Source organism: Tupaia chinensis, unplaced genomic scaffold (genome assembly GCF_000334495.1).
Source record: "Tupaia chinensis unplaced genomic scaffold, TupChi_1.0 Scaffold000197_1, whole genome shotgun sequence".
NCBI classification, from domain to species: domain Eukaryota; kingdom Metazoa; phylum Chordata; class Mammalia; order Scandentia; family Tupaiidae; genus Tupaia; species Tupaia belangeri.
In genome coordinates this window covers 821,848-837,828 of record NW_006159672.1, presented here as the reverse complement: position 1 = coordinate 837,828, position 15,981 = coordinate 821,848, and the positions used below count along the sequence as shown (strand labels likewise).

General features: G+C 39.0%; 1 pseudogene; it reads right to left on the bottom strand.

Annotated features, from left to right (window-relative positions):
• Positions 1-14,766: 14,766 nt before the first annotated feature.
• Positions 14,767-15,100, bottom strand: LOC102470259 (60S acidic ribosomal protein P1-like; annotated as a pseudogene).
• Between the last annotated feature and the right edge of the window lie 881 nt (positions 15,101-15,981).

Below are 15,981 nucleotides of genomic sequence, written 5' to 3'. Positions count from 1 at the left end.
AAAACTCACGCCGGGCACGTGTGCGTGCGTGCCCAATATCCCGAGAGGAGAATGGAGGAGAAGGGATTGCGGCGTGACCATCCCCCCTGGGGGGTGATTTCTCACTTTCTGTCTCTATGTCTCTCTCTGTCTGTCTGGCGAGTGCATGCGCCCTACAGTAAAAATCTCTCCAAAAAAAAAAAAATAGTCTGTGAAATTATCCAGCTAGCATGCCTTTGCCAGCACTTGATATTACCATTTCTTTACATTGGCTAATCACATGGGGGGGGGGAAATGCATACTCATTAATGTTTTATATGTAATTTCCTGATTATGAAGGTATACTTTTTTACTGGTTTATTGTGTATTTACATTTCTGTAAATGCCTGTTAGAACCTTTTACCTATTTTATATCAGGACTTTTTGTAATTTGGAGAATTATTTTTTGTATGTTTAAGGCATTTTCTAAAACAATCTAGTGTATAGTTGGTTTCATCGTTCATCTTTCTCTTTTCCTTTCTCTCTCCCAATCTCTTTTTTTTTTAATTAGAATTTTTCTTCTTTTTTTTTTTAATCAGTTTCAGGTTTACAGAAAAATTGAACAGATGGTACAGAAAGGTCTCATAAGCCCCCTGCCCCTATGCATGCAGTTTCCCTAACTATTAATATCCCTCACCACAGTGGCATATTTGTTTCAAAAGATGAACTTATACTGGCACATAATTATTACTCAACATTCATAGTTTACATTAGGATTCTCATTTTTAGAACATAAAGTGGTTTATTCAATGGGACTGAATTTGGCAAAGGACAGAAACTATTAGTATTTATTTTCAGAATTCAATTTAACTTTTCACGTAGAAGTAGTCTCTATCTGACTAACAGGGCAACTAATGAAACGAAAATGCTCCTTCTTGAAAAGTTAGCTCACCAGAGTTCAGTAAATCCTGAAAACCTAAATCAATGTGAAGATTTTGGCATAGGGCAGGCGCCACCATAAAGATTTATCTCATGCAATTTAGTAATGTTAACTAGTTTCCAAAGAATTTCCTCGATCTCTACCAAATAATCCACTCCTAAATAGTCTGTGAAATTGGGGAACCAGCAGTTAGCGTAATGGCTATGTCGCTGGAATCCCACGTAGTCGACCGCGGTTCGTGTCCCGGACCCGGTGGCTTAAAACTCACGCCGGGCACGTGTGCGTGCGTGCCCAATATCCCGAGAGGAGAATGGAGGAGAAGGGATTGCGGCGTGACCATCCCCCCTGGGGGGTGATTTCTCACTTTCTGTCTCTATGTCTCTCTCTGTCTGTCTGGCGAGTGCATGCGCCCTACAGTAAAAATCTCTCCAAAAAAAAAAAAATAGTCTGTGAAATTATCCAGCTAGCATGCCTTTGCCAGCACTTGATATTACCATTTCTTTACATTGGCTAATCACATGGGGGGGGGGAAATGCATACTCATTAATGTTTTATATGTAATTTCCTGATTATGAAGGTATACTTTTTTACTGGTTTATTGTGTATTTACATTTCTGTAAATGCCTGTTAGAACCTTTTACCTATTTTATATCAGGACTTTTTGTAATTTGGAGAATTATTTTTTGTATGTTTAAGGCATTTTCTAAAACAATCTAGTGTATAGTTGGTTTCATCGTTCATCTTTCTCTTTTCCTTTCTCTCTCCCAATCTCTTTTTTTTTTAATTAGAATTTTTCTTCTTTTTTTTTTTAATCAGTTTCAGGTTTACAGAAAAATTGAACAGATGGTACAGAAAGGTCTCATAAGCCCCCTGCCCCTATGCATGCAGTTTCCCTAACTATTAATATCCCTCACCACAGTGGCATATTTGTTTCAAAAGATGAACTTATACTGGCACATAATTATTACTCAACATTCATAGTTTACATTAGGATTCTCATTTTTAGAACATAACACTTGGCGTTGCGCAGTCTGTACGTTTGACAAATGTATCCACCATCAGTATCATATAGAATAGTTTCACTGCAGTAAAAATCCTCTGCACTGTACTTGTTCATTCATCCCCTCCCTCTCCCTAACAACCACCAATCCATTTACTGTCTGCATAGTTTGTCATTGCTAGAATGTCATACAGTTAGAATCATACAACACGTAGTCTTTTCAGATTTACTTTTTTTTTTTTCTGAGAGTTTTTTTCACTATAGGGCACGTGCGCTCGCCAGACAGAGACAGAGAGACAGAAAGCGAGAAATCACTCCCCAGGGGGGATGGTCACGCTGCAATCCCTTCTCCTCCGTTCTCCTCTCGGAATCTTGGGCATGCACGCACACGCACACGTGCCCGGCGTGAGTTTTAAGCCACCGGGTCCAGGATGCGAACCGCGGTCGACTACATGGGAGTCCAGCGACATAGCCATTACGCTAACTGGTGGTTCCCCAGATTTACTTCTTTTAAAAAATTTCCACAAGGTAAATTTCTGGTTTCCCTTTTCCCTAAATTGTCTTTTTTTTCCCTTTAATTTCATTCATTTCATGAGAGAAAAACAGAGAGACAGGCACCTTTAACAGTTTGTTCACACTGTGATCCACCCTGAGTCTCAGCTGCCCAGGATCACAGGCATGTGTGCTCCTAGAGGGTGCCTGACATGAAGCCACGATCTCTCCCATGTGAGTCTAGTTAGTTATTACTGTATGCCTACCCGGCTCTATTAAACTTGCATCATCATTTGTCTTCTGCATCTTGGGAATGGCAATTCCATCCATCCAATTTATTGAAAAACACCTATTCTTTTCCAATCACCGATGACAATTCTAGTAACTTCATGAATGTATATTGAAAGAAGTTTTCATTTATTACAAATAAAAACCAAAACACAAACATGATGCTGTGTTCCTGTCACAAAGCCACTGCAATGTTGTACATTGCCAAATCAAATGTGACAGAATCTCGGCCCCTTGTTATAAAACACAGGTAGAAGTTATGGGACCAGCAGATGGCATAATGGTTACATCACTGGATCCCCACATAGTCAACTGTAGTTTGAGTCCTGGAACAAGTGGCTAAAAACTTGTGCCGGGGGTGTGTGTGTGCATGCTCAAGATCTTGAGAGAAGAATGGAGGAAAAGCGATTGCAACAAGGCCATCTCCCCTGGGGGATGATTTCTTGCTTTCTGTCTCTCTGTCTCTCCAGCAAGCCCACGTGCCCTATAGTAAAAAATCTCTCTCTCTCTCTAAAACAAACAAACAAAAACAAAAAACTGATAGAAGTTAGAATTATAGTAAGATACTAATAGTTATACATCAGAAGGAAATGTTATTTTTCAAGGCCACACTAGACACAACTTTTGTGTTATTGCTTAATTTCCACAGCTGTACACACTATGTCTGGAAGACCATTCACTTGGCCTTCCAACTTGTTACCACAGATGAACCATCTGCACCTTATCTACAGCCAGCCGTCCACTCATACCCAGCAGGCCATCCCTCACTAGCACATGAAGGCTGCTCCAGCATCATTCTCTGTCCCATTCATCAGATCTTCCCAGAACACTGGATCATTCCATAAATAAACAAATACCTAACACCCTCTATTATAACTTCTGAGGAAAACAAACAAAACAGCCTAAACAAACAAATAAACGCTTCCTTTTGTAATACTCTGACACATTCCTTGGTCTGTTTCAAGTCCTGTTATCCTTCATCATAGAGGATCAAAAGAGGGACACGCCACAAAAGCCACCTTGAAACCAACCCCAGGAAAGTGAAGTTAGGCCTGAGGAATTTCCTTGGGAATAAACCAACGTGCAACAAAGTTTCTGTGCTTCTCCTAGTTTCAGCAATAGGAATTTTAATCTTCTTCACATAAAGGTGCTGCTAGGAAGGTAGAACTCTTCTTTCAGTCTGGATTTCCTTGAGACACCTAAACTTCTCTTAGAGTCCTTCTGAGAACCAAGAAGATTGGATGTTGAGTCAGAAGGGAGGAAAACACATTGAACTTTCCTTGAAGATAGAGAGCTCCCTGAAGATTCTCAAACAGACCAATGTATTGGGGTGTGATGAATTCCAGACACAAAAATATCAATCAAAGTGGATTCTAACAGTGTAATTAGTTATAGGTTCCTAATTAATCATTATTCATGCCATGGGATCTTTATGTTCCCCCAGAACAGATGGGCAGAGCTCAGATTTTTTCTTTTTTTCTTTCTTTTTTTTTTTTTTGGTAAGAGCCATCCAATTTTATAAAGAGTTGAGTTTTTCTAAGCTCTTTGCTGATTGGCATGACCCAGTAACCCTTAGACACATATAAATTTGGAGCGTCATCTTCTTGGCAGGTTGACATTGTTTAAAAATGTACTCAACAGATGGTTGAACTGGTTCACTAGAAACAGAGAGTGTTCAGAGAATTCTCACTGTATCAGTGATTTGCCACTTTGAAATCAATCTAGAAGGTGACTCCTAGTTGCCAAATTTGCTCTGCTTTCTCCAAGTCTGGAGGGGCCTCCCAGAGAGTGCAGAAAATGAATGAAACAGGCACTATCACAATCAGCTTTTCCTACCTCACAGGACTTAGCACATGACTAACACAGAGTGGGTATTCAATTAGAGTTTAAACTGAAGCTCCTACACTACTGGTACTTTAGTTTTGTTAGAGCAAGGAGTCTGAGTCTTGGCTCCAGGGGATATGCAGAGATCATGGGGAAGGTAGAGGCAACCCCATGTACTGGTGTCCCTTGGTTAAGCCCCATGTTTTGGAATCACTATCCCTTACTCTAGCTCTTTTACCACAAACCTTGGCATTAACTGCTGCGAAAAGCACATTGCTCCTTCACTCTAGCTCCCGGAATATGTGTTCCAAGGTAGAAGAACTCTGGCTTAGGTTATCCAGAGGGCAAAGTCTTTGGACATCAAAGTCTTTGGACAACTGTACCTTTCTCATGAGTGTGTAATCTTTTCTATCAATAAGTGCAATTTGTACTGGAGGAAGCTCAACGTGTAACTCAGTGCTTGTGTTGAACTGGAAACTGAGGTTTGGGGAACAATGAGATTGTTCCCTAACATGCTGATGTTGAATTCAGAAAATGCCATTGGCACCTGCCAATCAGTTAATTCACTATTTGGGAGTTGTGTTCCCTAAGTGCTTTGTTTGCAAATCTCATGACTTTAGAGTCAGCCCCAAACAGTTCCCTTATAATATCAAAAAACTAAGTGATGGATTTTATGAGTCTCCTTTTTTTTTTTAAAGATTTTTCTCATAGGGTACATGTGCTTTCTGGAGAGAAACAGAAAGAGAGAGAGAGAGAGAAATCCACCCCCTGCTGCCCAAAGGGATGGCCATCCCACAATCCCTTCTCCACCATTCTCCACTCAGGATTTCGGGAACATAGTGTATGCACCCAGAGTGTTTTTCAAGTTGCTGAGGTCCAGGATTCAAACTACTCAGCTGGCCATGTGGAATGTAGTGCTTTAACCACCATGCCACCTGCTGGCCCCTATGTCATTCTTTATTTGCCATTTCAGGGTGCAGATTTTTATGAATTTATTTCATGTTTTGTTCCTTTTTTCTTTTGAATTATCATGAGAGTTTTATTTTTAGGAAGTAAGAGCATGTTCTCAGTGAGAAATCTTGAACTGAACACCATTTTTAAAGTGAATGTGTCACTTCCTGAGCCAGGGTTTGATTACAGAAAATAAAATTGGCCCACGCAAGTCTGTTTAGCTTCCTGCCACTATTGCATTGGCTCAAACACTTTGTTTATCAAAATGCAACTTTGCCTGGTTCCAGCTGTCATGAATTCTCATGACAAAAAGGACTGCAAATTCGGCTCTTGCTGAGTTAGTGCCATTCTTCATTTGCCCCATTAAAGCATTATAATTTAAAAATTATATTGTCAATTGGGAACTTGAAACGTGGTGTTGCTTTTAAGCAGAAAGTTAGAAACCTAAGCTTAAAGTCAGTGAAATCTACCAGGTAATGAACACATTTGGAGGCTTCTGGAGTCAATGACGATTGAGACAGATGTGCTTTTGTCTGTAAAGCTTTGGACATAGCAGAAGGCACTTCAAGCACAGCCAGCACCCTCAGAGTTCCCAGCATGGGTCCAATTGGAATGCACAGGTGATCTTAGCAAGTTATTTCAGAGATGAATTTCATCATAATAGCAATGCAAATAAGCTCAAGTCTTAATTGTCTCCTGTTCAAGAAAACTGAGTGATAACTTATGCTAAACACAGATCATGATGGAATACTTGAAAACAAACTTGCAGGCTTTAAAGTATATCTAAGAACATTTTGAAACTATAAAGAGAAGTCTTTTGACAAGAAACAATGAATGAAAAGTAGAAGTAAATAAAACTTAAAATGAGAAGTCGCTTCTTTGGGACCAGCAGATGACAAAATGGTTCAATTGCTGGATTCCCATGTAGTCCACCACAGATTGAGTCCCAGACCTGGCAGCTTAAAATGTGCTGGGCGTGTGTGTGTGTGTGTGCCCAAAATCCTGAGGGGAGACTGGAAAAAAAGAGATTGTGGCATGGCCATCTCTCCTAGGGGTTGATTTCTCTCTTTCTGTCTGTCTCTCTCCGTCTCTCCAGCAAGTGCACACACCCTATAGCAAAAATCTTTCTCTCTCTCAAAAAAAAAAAAAAAAAAAAAAGAAGTTGCTCCTTCTAAACTCAATTTCAGAAATGACTTGAATGGTGAAATTCACATTATGGAAGAGAAGGTGATGACATCTTATCCTATCAGTATGATTGATTCACATTTGGAACAAGTATAAACAGTCTTGCTGGAAAACATAACCCTTTCAGGTAGCATGATAAGAATTCATTGTGTTCTGATTAAAAGTAAACTTTTCCTCAATAAAAAAAATTAAGATACTAAGTTTAATTTTATTTTTTTACCTTGCAATTGGTTGAAGGCAAAAATTAAGGTACTAAGTTTCCTTTTATTTTTTACCTTGCAATTGGTTGAAGGCAAAAACATTGTTGATACGATCATTATATCAATCTGTGTTGACAATGTATATGATGATGATACCTATAAACACTAATTATACTGCAAAGTGCCTATGGTTAGATAATGACATGGACATTTTCTGTGATGCATGAGGGTTTTTCAGTAATTACAGGATTAACTAAGGATGACACACATATTTGGATGCACTGATAGGGCTGAAATTGTGACGGTGAACTTTTTAGTTTGGGCTCATGAACGTTCATGAGATGAAGAACGGAAGTTTTGCCAAAGTTTATTTGGAAGTGAACCCAAGCAAAACTGATAGGGAAATGGGTCAATGGGATCAGAAAGGCAAAGAAGCCAGGCAAAAGTGGACACCAGGCAGAGGCTAAAGTAGTAGAACTTTGGTTTAACCTACAAATGAACATATAGAGATATATAGCTCACATGGCAGTTACTCCTACTGGTGTAGAGAGTGGAAGCATGTAAATCATTGGTTACACACTGACGCTAGGGACATAAGAATTCCTAGATACTGTCCTCTGTCTATAAGCAAAGTCTTCCAGCAGCCCAAGGCAGCCCTTACACAAAGACAGGTGCCCTCTTTTAATGACTAAAAGCAATATACATGAAAGTGACAAATGGTTGGGAATAGGAGCAGGGCTGACACATCTTCTATAATCCATTGCATTCTAATACATCAGGTATATTTCACTTCCAAGATGTTGTCTCTCCATTTCTGTGTGTTGTTGGCAGTTTGTTCTTTGCATAGCTAGTATCTCTTCTGCCTAGTTTCCTCACTGATGGATTCCTAGTAGCATTTTAAACACAAAATCCAAACTAAATACCCACATTTCTAGACTCTCTTGCAGCTAAACATGGCTGACGTGGTGCTCCTTCTCCTTTCCTCCTTCCCATCTTTCTTTCTGCTTGGAGGCAGGCTTTCCTTCCAGTTCAGATTACATGTTGTGATGAGAGAAGGCAAAAATGACGATGAGGTCTGCAATAAGGATAGCAGAGTGCAAAGATGAAAAAGTGGAGATAGGCTAGTTTTCGGGGCACTTGCATCAGCCTTAACTCCTGTGCTATGAGCGGGAGACGTCTCAAACTGAGTTATTATTAGTTGGAACTTTTTATTTTCTTTCATTCTCTTTTCTTTCTTTTCTCTTCTTTTTTATTTTTTTAAGAAAGAAAGAGAGGGAGAGATATTTTTGACAGAGCCTTGCCCTGCCACGATTATCCTGTCGTAGGCTCCCAATTAGCTAGGATTGTGAGCATGCATTATGACATCCAGCCCAGCCTATTTAGGTTGGTTCAGGAACTGAATCTGGGCCAACCATGCAGTTCCAGCCTCATGTAGTGGTGTCCTCCTGCTGGTGCCACCATAGCTATGTCGAGTTTCTTTTACCTGTGGCTGAAAGTATCCTTAACCAATGACACGTTAAATAGATGTGGTAAAAATGATACGTTAATAAAATAGACTGTGGTTTGTGTTTATCTGGGGTCAAATGAATAAAATGGGAAGTGGCCAGAATATTTGTCTTGCTCTATGAATACTAGCTGCCTTAGATGGAAACTGGTCAATGTATCCCAATCCATGGCTGAATTGTTTTTCTTCAAGGAGGAAAAATAATAGACATTGCTTGAATGAGGGAAGTGAATTCATTGTTCATCCAAATGATAAAGAATGCCTCACAGATTTGGTTTATTTTAACAGATGTTTAACACTCTTAATCAACAATTGCAAGGCAAAATGGAATATGTTTATTGCAGATGACAAACAAGATTGTTGAAATGAAGATGAGCTTGGGAATTGGATAAAGAAAATCGATCACAGGGACAATTAATCATTGGAGACTCTTAGCTCATTTACATGTGATGAGAGTTACTACATTTGCAGCAAAATAAACTACATCATCAATTGTTTTTCCTTACTGAAAAATAGCCTTGATGACAGTGTAAAAAAGTGACCAGGGATGCTCTGACTTGCATTGTAGAGTCCCAAATATCCCTTGCCCTCTTATGTGAGACTACAGCCTTCTCCACCAGGTCCTGAGTTCCAGTAGAGTAGGGTGTGTTTCGCTCTCTTTTCTTTTCAAATTGCCACAGGGTTTGTGTGCTTGCCAGAGAGACAGAGAGAGAAAGTACCCCCCTACTGGGAAATAGTCACACTGCAATCCTTTCTCCTCCATTTTTATATCCCTTTGAGATGTGGGGCACACACACTCATCTGGCATGTTTTTCAAGTTACTGGGGCAAAGATTTAAAACACAGCCATTTGGAATCTCATTTTTTATTAACTTTTGGGCTGGCCTGGTATGTTTCTTTTATTTCTTGTTTTATCCCTTTCTTTGGCCATATTATGGGCTTGTAAATATTATGGAACACATAAACACAGAGAGAGTATAAGGTCCCTTTAGCCTGCTGTATGTGCAAACGCTTGCTCTCTCATTCAGAAGATCCATTCATTAGATTTCCACCATAGAGGAACCAGCAGTTAGCGTAATGGCTATGTCGCTAGACTCCCATGTAGTGGACCGTGGTTCACGTCCCAGACCCGATGGCTTAAAACTCACGCCAGGCGCATGTGCATGTGTGCCCAAGATCCCAAGAGGAGAATGGAAGAGAAGGGATTGTGGCGTGACCATCCCCCCTGGGGGGTGATTTCTCGCTTTCTGTCTCTCTGTCTCTCTCTGTCTGTCTGGCGAGCGCATGCGCACTATAGCAAAAACCTCTCAAAAAAGAAAAAGATTGCCACCATAGAAACCCAGACGGTTTGCACAGTGCAACATCCCAGACAGCAATGTGGTCATCTCTCACCAGCAATTATTCTCATACTGGTTGTAGAAAAGTGAAAATCACGGATGCCATTAGCATTTGTGTATGTATGCTAACCTGGGTTCCTAAACTGCTGAGCTAACAAGTGAGGGAAGAAAAAGAGCCTGGATACAGGATCTAGTAGATAGCTTCTTACAATTCAGTCCAGTTTTTGGAAACTGATAGACTCAATTGCCTCAGCATTTCACCTGCTAAACAATGAAACAAAAAGGTTTTTGTTCCCATTTTTCTTCATGGTATATTTAACCTATTACTTTTCATATAAAAACAAGTCTAAACAATAAACTTGAATACAGGATTTACTGCTATTGGTGACAACATGAAGTTTCTGAGGACACAGAAAGTAAAAAAAAAGGAAAAAAAGACTGGAAAAAACAAAAGAGCTCAACATTTTTCCATCGAATAGCCTCTTTTGGTAGAGGAATTAAATGGGTATCCCCAGGGCTGTGTGATAAAGTACAATGAGGCTTTGTGGATATAAAATGTTCCTTAATGTCTGACAGTTCTGAAAAATGAGTACTTTATATATGTTATATTTTTTTAATCTGTAAAAACCAAAAGTATAGCACAAATATTTTCGAAAGGACAAGAGTTATACAAAGGCTTACTAATTTTGTTATATAATATTAAATTCTAGGTATTTAAATGTCATTTTAATCCAAACTTTCATCAAATAAATGGAGATACAAAAAGAATGGAAAGTAATGGGAAAGAGAAAGAAAAGAAGTAAAATATTTATGGGACACAAAAATGGGAAATTATCTGTTGATGATAATATCTTTTTCTTTTTTTTTTTTTTTTTTGGGGGGGGGCGCACGCTTGCCAGAAAGACAGAAAGAGACAGAGAGACAGAAAGCGAGAAATCCCCCTCAGGGGGATACCATGGCCTTCTCCTTCATTTTCCTCTTGAGATCCTGGGTACACATGCACATATGTCATGCATGAGTTTCAAGCCACCAGGTCCAGGACTCAAACTGCGGTCAACTACATGGGAGTCCAGCGACATAGCCATCACTCCAACTGCTGGTCCCATATGGTGATATCTTTAACTGAACTGATATACAGTGTATTCATGCTGGGAAAATCCATTTTACAAGCTGTAATGATACACAGTGATTAAATGTATAAAAAGAAAGAAACTATGAAACAAAAAGAATGAATCATTTGGCTTATAGTCTTGCACCTGTAATATTTATCAATTATAATTGTAAGACTTCACCTGTTTCATGTAGGGAATATGAAATATAATAGCTCTAAATTTATATCACTGTTTAGGTAGTCTTTGTCTTTAGGTAATCTTTGTCTTTGGATCTTTTTGTTTATAAAGCAGAGTAATCAAATAAGAATGCTCTTTTCAAAAATAAAGTGCTGGAATAATTGGACATCAATGTGCAAAACAATATAATCAACTCTTACTTCACACCATATGTAAAAATTCACTCAAAGTGCAGTCCTGAATATACAATAAAAAATTATAAAAACTGTTAGAAGAAAACACAGAATATCTTTAAATCTTAGGTTAGATAAAGATGTCTTGGACACAACCAAAATTATGACCCATAAAGAAAAAATTGAGAAGTGGAACTGGATTTTATCGAAATAAAAGATTTCAGATCTTTTTTTTAAAGAACTATTTTATTGGGACCAGCAGTTAGCGTAATGGCTATGTTGCTGGACTGCCATGTAGTCAACCATGGTTCGAGTCCCAGACCCGGCCGCTTAAACTCATGCCGGGTGCATGTGTGTGCATGCCCAAGATCCGGACTGGAGAATGGAGGAGAAGGGATTGCGGTGTGGCCATCCCTGCAGGGGGTGATTTCTCGCTTTCCATCTCTCTATCTCTCTCTGTCTTTCTGACGAGCGCACACACCCTATAGCAAAAACCTCTCCAGAAAAAGAAAGAAAATTTATTTAACTTTATTTATTTATTCATTTTTAAGTACTATTCTTTATTCATTCAATATTTACCAATCACTGTCATCAATATTTCTGAAAATTTACAGTGAGATCTAATGCATTTCATCTATTTTTTAATTTGACCAGAAAGAGACAGAGCAAGAGAGAGAGAAAGAGGGAAAGTGAAAAAACAAGCTGCCAGTCTGGGACTCGAACTATAGTTGGCCATGTGGGAGGAGTCCAGAATCCTTAGCCACCATGCCTTCTGCTGGCCCCCAAAGACTTCAGATCTTTGAAACACTTCATTAAGAAAATAAAAAGTCAAGTCACAAACTGGGAAAGCATATTTGCAAAAGACATAATTCATGAAGGACTGGTCACACAGCAATATATGAAGAACTCTTGAAACTCCGTAGTAAAGAAGGAAAGAAACATCCCCCTTGCCCTCGGCAAATGCTTTAAACAGACATTCAGACACTTTACCGGAGAAACACATGAATGGCAAACAAGAATAGTAAAAGATGGTCAGCATAATCAGTCATTAGAGAAATGTCCATTAAAATGATAATGAGATCCATGACACCCTGTTAGAAAGGGCTTGAAAAAAAAATTTCATATGCTGGCTATAATATAGAGCAACTGCATTACTGGGAGGAATACAAAGTGATACAACTACTTCAAGAAGCAGTTTGATATTCTTTCATAAAGCTAAACACATACTTAGTATTATACTCAGAAACCCCAATCATATGCATTTACCTAAAAGAAAAGAATTGCACAAAAACCTGCACACAAACGTTTATAGAAACTTTATTCATCGCCACCCAAAACTGAAAACAATTCAACATCTGTCAAGAAATAAATGGATAAACAAAATGTGTTACCTCTATAGGATGAAACACTACTCAGTAATTTTCTAGAAAGAAAAACAATCTATTGATATATGCAGTGAGATGAATAACTGTCGAAAGCATTACTCAGACTGAAAGGAGTCAAACTCAACATGCTACATGCTATATGATTTTATTTATACATTGTTTCTAGATAAGACAAAACTTTAAGAATAGAAGCCAGATCAGCAATTTTATAGGAATGAGAAGCATAAAGGAAGCTCATTATAGAAGAGCCAGAGAGAGTTTTTTGGCATGGTGGAAATATTTTTAATCTTGAAACTACCACCAAGGCAGTTGCATCAATATATAAATTTGTCCAAATTCATAGAAGTACACCTTAAAAAGAGTGAGTCATGGGGCCAGCAGATGGCGTAGCAGTTATGTCACTGTACTCCCACATGGCCAACGGTGGTTTGAGTGTTGGACTGGTGGGTGACTTGAACAACATGCTAGAGACCTGTGTATGCATGCCCAAGATCCCTGGAGAAGAATGGAGGAGAAGGGATTGCGGCATAGCCATTCCCTCTGGAGAGTGGCTTCTCACTTTCCCTCTCACTGTCACTCTCTCTCTCTCTCAGAAGCCCATGTGCCCTAAGACAAAAACCTCTTAAAAAAAGTCTTACTCAATACAAATGCTAGCTAACGTACCTATAGGGAGAAGAGGAAAGGAGATATAATAATCAAGTGCAGGGGCCAGCAGGTGGAGTGGTGGTTAAGAACGCAGGACTTCCATATGGCTAACCATGGTTCGAGTCGTGGGCCTGGCACCTTGCTTTCTCACTCCCCCACCCTCCCCATCTCACATGCACTCTGTCCCTCTCTGGTCCAGTTGAAAGAAACAAATACATAAAGTTAAATAAAACAATTCTTAAAAAAAAAAAATCAAGTTCAATGTGTGACCTCACAAAACAAATAAATGCATAAATAAAACAACATTTTGGGGCCAGCAGGTGGCATCGTGGTTAAGGGTACTGGACTCCCTGATGACCCACTGTGGTTCAAGTCCCAGACCTGGTGGATTGCTTTCTCACTTTCTCTCTCTCACACACACACTCTGTTCCTCTCGGGTCAAAATTAAAAATAAATAAAATAAGTAATAATAAAGTTTAAAAAAATTTTTTTAAAAACCAATAGCTACCAGGACACTACTGGAACAAGTAAAGTAAAAACCAAAATGAACTAGATATTGGTTAATATTATTGTATAAATGTTAGATTTCATGGCCATGGTCGTGTAAGGGGATGTCCTTTCTTTGAAGTTGCAAGCTAAACTGTGTAGGAATGAGTAAAATAGCATGGCATCTGTAAGTTACTTTCTGAAGGTTCAACTAGTTCAGGGAGAAGACTGTGTGTGTGTGTGTGTGTGTGTGTGTGTGTGTGTGTGTAGGTATAAAACGTGTGAGAGAGAGGAAGGAAGGGAGAGAATGAGAAAAATGTTTACAATTGGTGACTCTAAAAGAAATCTCATTATATTATTATATTAAACTTTGTGTTTCTCTGTAGGTTTGAAAATTTTCAATCAAAAAGTTGGCAGAAGGGCCAAGTCATTGTGCAGTGGTAGTATGAGTGGCCCCACATTGGGAATGTCCTGGGTTGGGTGCACCAGACATGTGCATGTGTCCATGTTCTGGGCTGGCTGAGACTGGGTGTGGGTCATAGCATGAGGACCTGGCTGAGGGGGAGGGGGTACATCTTGATCTCTTTTTGTTCCTCTCATAGAAGAAAATAACTTAAAAGATGATATAAAAATACGTTAATCACATTTTCTCCAACAACTACCTTTGAAGTTTATTTCAATAAAATAATTAAAAATGTAGGAAAAATATACTCAACATGCTCATGAGCTAAAACACTAGAAATGTCCCATCATATATGGCATCTGGCGCAAAATGACACTCGATACATTTTTATTGAATAAATTACTATTTGTATCAAAGGCAAATAATAAATAAATGATAGCCTCATAATATAATGAAATATTATATAGACAATAAATATGGTTTGCTAAATATTTAATGACATTTGAAATACTTACACAATGTTAAATTTTAGAATCAAGATGCAAAACATATATATATAAGTGTTATTTTCTAAAAACTTAGTTTTTAAAATATGGGGAAAAAAAACCTAGAAGAAAAGAAACTAAAAAGTTAAAAGAGGTTGTCTTTAGTGATCAAATTTTTATTTTAAGAGTTCAGCTTTTCATTGAACATGTCACAAAAGAGATCTAGTCAAAAAGACCAAAGCCCATGTCATCATCAGATTCTTCATTCTTTGCTTCTACTGTCTTCACTTCAGCTGGGGCAGCAGCAGCAGTGGGGGCTGGACCCTCTGCAGGTGCAGCATCAGCTGCTAGTGCAGGTCCACCTGCCCCTGCCTCACAGATAAGGCTCCAATGTTGACATTGGCCAGGGCCTTCCCAAACAAGTCAGGCCAAAAAGGTTCACATTTACACCAGCTGCTTTAATGAAGGCCTTGGTCTTATCCTCTGTGAGGGTCACCGCATTGTCATGCAGGATGAGGGCCAGGTAGATGCAGGAGAGTTTGGGAACAGAGGCCATGGTAAGGACAGGCGTGGAGGAGGCGCTGCCAGATGAAGTCAGGGCTTCACCTCAACTTGGCCTTAGCTTCCTCGGAAGGATTGCGCATTTCGGCGGCAGCTAAGCAAAGGACTCTAGTGATCAAATTTACTTTTGTTTATATTCTGCCCTATTTTCCCATTTTCTGCAGTGAACATATTCCTTTTATTTTGTTTTTGCAAGTCTGAAAATGCATTTGAGTTTGGCAATACAGTGTATTGGAAAATAAATAAAATTTATCTATTAGAACCTCTTAAAACAAGTCTCCTTAGGGATTAGCAGATGGCCATAGCAGTTACATCGCTGGGCTACCATGTAGTCAACCCCTGTTCAAATCCTGGACCCGGTGGCTTAAAACATGAAGAGCATGTATGCATGCATGCCCAAAATCCTGAGTGGAGAATGGAGGAGAAGGGATTGCAAGTGGTCATCCATCCCTCTGGGGGTAGGGGGATGGGAGACCATTTCTCGCTTTCTATCTTTCTGTCTCTGTGAGCACATGCACCCTGCAGCAAAAATCTCTCAGGGGGAAAAAAAAAAAAAAAAAGTCTCCCAGATAAGGTGTCAACAGGGATGAAAACAGAAACCCTATATGACCTCAAAGGATGCTTACTGGATTAATTTACAATTACTTACCTTACGATGGCAAAATCTCTGGACTTAAATTGAGTTGCTCTCTTCTTTACTAAGAAAATATTTTCAAATTTTAAATAAAATTATAGCATTTTCTAATTGTGTTTCACTCTTAGGATTCTTAAAATGAAATTAAATCTTAAAACAAAATATCCACTTGTTCTGTTTTCCAGGCTATTAGCAGCCTGCCTTGCCTTCCCATCCAGGTCCTTCAGTTAAGTTCCAAGTAT